This window comes from Dasypus novemcinctus, chromosome 7, assembly GCF_030445035.2.
Source record: "Dasypus novemcinctus isolate mDasNov1 chromosome 7, mDasNov1.1.hap2, whole genome shotgun sequence".
Lineage (NCBI taxonomy): Eukaryota > Metazoa > Chordata > Mammalia > Cingulata > Dasypodidae > Dasypus > Dasypus novemcinctus.
This window is the reverse complement of record NC_080679.1, coordinates 139,298,342-139,303,570: the sequence shown is the minus strand read 5'-3', so window position 1 is coordinate 139,303,570 and position 5,229 is coordinate 139,298,342.

Sequence of the window (5,229 nt, the reverse complement as noted above, 5' to 3'; positions counted from 1 at the left end):
GTACATAACTGGCATAAAAATGCTAGTGATTTGTGCCATAGTCAAGAGCATATAGATTCTGGGCAGTTAAATAATTGAGTTAATGATTTGAAATCAGCTATGTTACATATTAGAAATCAATTGTATAATTTGAATTTGTTAAGGGGGTTGAGATGTGGTTGGAATGAAAGTAATTTCTGTTTAACTCTGCTTGCATATAATACATCAAATATAGTATGGAAAAAGTAAGAATCATTTATTAGGCCATAAAAGTAATATCTCTCTGGAAATAATTGAATTACAAAGGAAAATATTAGAGATGTCTCATAATCAAATTCATGTAGCAAATGATAAGGATATTTTCTCAGATATGATTTCACATATTACACAATTTAACCCAGTTAATTGGTGGAAAGCACAGCATTTCCTGTCAGCTTTAGGAATAGGGCTAAACATATTTGTTCTATTGCTCATGATTCTTGCCTGTGCCGGACAGTGCTTTCAAAGAAAATTGCAAAGTGTAACAGCCATGGGACATGCAAATAATCTGGTGCTAGCCAAAGCACTTCAATAATCTCCCCAAGTCAAAGAGCTTGGCGGGTAGTCAATGATGAGTAAGACTTTCGAGAGGAGGGCAACCTAAGACAGGCATGGTCACCTCAAGTAAAACAAAAGGGGGGGAGGTGGACTTGGTCCACTGGTTAGGGTGTCTTTCTACTGCATGGGAGGTCTGCAGTTCAAGTCCCGGGCCTCCTTGACCCGTGTGGAGCTGGCCCATGTGCAGTGCTGATGTGTGCAAGGAGTGCCATGCCTTGCAGGGGTATCCCCCACATAGGGCAGCCCCATGTGCAAGGAGTGCACCCCATAAGGAGAGCCGCCCAGTGTGAAAGAAAGTACAGCCTGCCCAGAAATGGTGCCACACACATGGAAAGCTGACACAACAAGATAACACAACAAAAAGAAACACAGATTCCTGATGCCACTGACAACAACAGAAGTGGACAAAGAAGATGCAGCAAATAGACACTGAGAACAGACAACTGGGTGGGAGAAGGGGAGAGAAATAAATAACTAAACAAACAAAACAAAAAGGGAAAGTTTGGAAACTGAGACACAGAGGTCTAACAAGGAGAGACATGCTGTTTCCATGGCTATGCTTGCAACCTAAGGAATTCAGTAATAAATAGTTCCCAGCAAACAGGAGGAAGCTGTTAAAGGCTGAAAGATGAGCACATACCTTTTGTAGTAAATTGAACACTTAGACTTTGTACCTTGAGATAAGATTTTTTGAATTCCTTAGACTATGAGTAATGCTGATAGTTAACTGCATGTTGCTGCTTGTTCTCATGTAGACTGAGGTATATATAGAGCTCCTTGTAAACAATAAAGTTGTCTGATGAGTCTCTACTCATGGACCCCCTGATCCCAGCTTTCTCACTTTCTTCCTCTTTCTTTCATTCTTCTTTTTCTTCCATTCCTGATACCCTTCGGGCCCAAATCTCCACCACTCCCCATGTCTCCAGTGATGGCTTTTAATAGTTTTATTTTGATTTTCATAAACTTGAAATGATAAGTTTAATTGTAATTGGGTATAAGGTTAAAGTTGGAGGTGGTAGAGATTGTATAAAATCCATTTAAAGATGTTTAAAGGGTCCTTTTTGCAAGGTATTTGACACCTCTTGAACTTTCAGTTTTACAAGTGTTGTGAAGTTGACAGATGGAGCAAGGTAAATATGCTAACCTTCTCATTTAAAGTTTGTTTATTTATTTATTTGTTGTTGTTGAAGTTAAAAAAAGCACCAGAAGAATACAATGTAAATGACCAGACAACTTGTTTATTTTGTGGAATGGAGCATTTTATAAAGAATAACTTGACTGACTAATAAGACCTCACTCTTGTACAATACCTTACAAATCTGCACTAGTGCCTGTCATGAGCAGTAAAGATCTTGACAACTCTCTAAGTAACTTCATATAATTTCTGAAATGTTTATATGAATAACTTTTTTGCGCACTCAAATTTAACCAACAGAAAATTAGATAATTCTTTTTAATTTGACAACACATCCCATGCAAGTCCCAACATATCAAATAATCCTAACAACTTTTAAAATTTCTCTTCTATTAAGGTAAAAAATTAACAATTTTTTTCAGAGTCATGGACCCAAAGGGTATCGGGAATGAAAGAAAAAGAGAGATTGGGATCAGGGGATGTGAGAGCATTGAAGCCTCAAGTTCATCAGACAAGTTTATTAATCTCAGGGGCTTCTTTATATACCCCAAGCAATCGTGAGAACTAGCAACTATTCTTGCTAACTATTCCCATTACTTCAACCTGTGTAACACAATGGATCAAAATCTATGATTATAAATCAAAGTTCAAAATTTCAATGTTCTATTATATTGTTGAGGAAACATAGCCATAAATCTTGTTGCCCAAGTTGTTCCATTCTACCTAGTCCTCATTCCACCTGAATGTACACATCTCCTGCTAGATTTATGACCTGCATGTATAGCTATGGAGACAGCATGACTCAGTGGTCAAGGAAGTAACTTGCTTCCATGGAAACAACATACCTTTGTTTCCCACAATTTTTTATTTTCTGGGACCCCTGTAGAAATCTTTGATCAAGGAGACATACTTAGGATTTGGTTGAGGAAATGCAAGATGTCAAAATTGCCAGGAGGTTTGTAATGTATATGAAATAAGATCATAGGTCACCATGAACAAGACTCAGCTCCTTATTTAACCAAAGTGACAACGAAAAATTGAAACAATATTCTGGCAGTAGTATGATCCTTTACAAAAATAGATATATTAAAAGGGAGATGAGGGGAAGCAGATGTGCCTCAAGTCATAGGGCTTCCACCTACCATACAGGAGGGCCTGGGTTTGATCCCTGGGACCTCCTGGTGAAAAATAAGAAGAGGAAGCATGCCCCACATGATGAGCCAGTGACACAGTGAGTCAGTGCCTGTAGAGTGAGCCAGTACCCATGGAAGTGAGTACCACAGCAAGATGATGATGCAAGAAAAGAATGATGAAGGGGAGAGTCAAAGTGAAGCACAGTGGAGACCAGGAACTGAGGTAGCACAATTGACATCAAACCTCTCTCCACATCAGTGGTCCCCAGGAACAAATACTGTTGAGTCCTAGAGGAGAAAAACATGAGAAGAGAAAACCAAAAGAGAAATAGATGCAGAAGATCACACAGTAAATGTACATACACAGCAAAAATAGCAGAGTGGTGGGAGAGGAAGATGATTAAATAAATAAATGTTTTTTTAAAAAAGGAAGATGACTTGATTCTCTTAAAAAATGCATTCATATTAAAGACTACATGCAGGGCAGTGAATTGTTGTGATAAGAAACATAATAAATGCCTTCTAGGCCAATTACTCATAAGGCAAATAAAACTTCTTTCAATCACCTACTGAAAGCAGAACAATAATCCCAGAAAATGCTGTCATTTTAATGGGAAAAACCAAATTTCAAATTTGCATGCATATGCTGTTTATAAAAATCTTATTGGAAAACCCATTATGTCTTATCCAGCAATAACCATGAAAAACAAAATTCTTTTTCTGCAAATCTTTGCAACTTTCCTATTCTTTCAGGTTTTATCCTGTATTTTTTCTCTTTAAAATTTTTCAATAGCCAATGATTTTGCTTTAAGGAAGAACTATTCTCTTATTTTTCTCTACAAAACCATATCCTGCATACCATGTATATTAGTCAGCCAAAGGGGTGCTGATGCAAAATACCAGAAACTGGTTGGCTTTTATAAAAGGTATTTATTTGGGGTAGGAGCTTGCAGATACCAGGCCATAAGCATAAGTTAATTCCATCACCAAAGTGTATTTGGAGCAAGATGGCTGCTGATGGCTGCAAGGGTTCAGGCTTCCTGGGTTCCTCCCTTTCAGAGTCTTGCTTCTCTCTGGGTTCAAGGCTCCTTTCTTCCAAGGGCTTGCTTCTTCCTGGGCTCAGCATTCCTCTCTTCCGTGTGCTGGCTTCTCTTTTCTCTGTGAGTTTACTTCCCAGGGCTCCTGCTTAAGGCTTCAGCATCAAACTCCAACATAAAAACCCTCATGAGGGAAACAAAGGCATGTTGTTTCCATGGAAGCAAGCTACTTCCTTGACCACTGAGTCATGCTGTCTCCATAGCTATACATGCAGGTCATAAATCTAGCAAGGAGATGTGTACATTCAGGTGGAATGAGGACTAGGTAGAATGGAACAACCTGGGCAACAAGATTTATGGCTATGTTTTCTCAACAATATAACAGAACATTGAAATTTTGTACTTTGAATTATAATCATAGCATTTGTGTTACACAAGTTAAGGTAATGTGTTACACAAGTTAAGGTAATGGGAATAGTTAGCAAGAATAGTTGCTGGTTCTCATGATTGCTTGGGGTAGATAAAGAAATCCCTGAGATTAATAAACTTGTCTGGGGAAACGGACTTTGGCCCAGTGGTTAGGGCGTCCGTCTACCATATGGGAGGTCCGCGGTTCAAACCCTGGGCCTCCTTGACCTGTGTGAAGCTGGCCCATGCACAGTGCTGATGCGCACAAGGAGTGCCGTGCCACGCAAGGGTGTCCCCAGCGTGGGGGAGCCCCACACGCAAGGAGTGCGCCCGTGAGGAGAGCTGCCCAATGTGAAAAGAAAGAGCAGCCTGCCCAGGAATGGTGCCGCCCACACTTCCCATGCTGCTGATGACAACAGAAGCAGACAAAGAAACAAGACGCAGCAAATAGACACCAAGAACAGACAACCAGGGGAGGGGGGGAAATTAAATAAAATAAATAAATCTTTAAAAAATAAAAATAAAAATAAACTTGTCTGATGAGCTTGAGGCTTCAATGCTCTCACATCCCCTGATCCCAATCTCTCTTTGTCTTTCACTCCCAATACCCTTCGGGTCCATGACTCTGACATCTGGCACCCAATGTGGGGCCCAAAGCAGTGACTGCAGCAGAGATTCTTCCATGGCAGTATTGGGAACATGGAAACTGAAAACCTTCCTGAAAGGTTGAGGTGTCCATTGAAAGGTGACTCAAGTCTGACAATACAGTGGTGAGAATCTTAAATTAATTTTGTTTTCTGCTAGCATCAGGGTATGGGGAATCAATGAGGATGTCTGGAAGAATATTCACAGGACAAAAATCTCTTTTAAATACTGTTGGAGTCTCAGTGAAAACTGCTGATTTACTTGAATTTTTGCTCTAGTACAAAAACACTGTTAT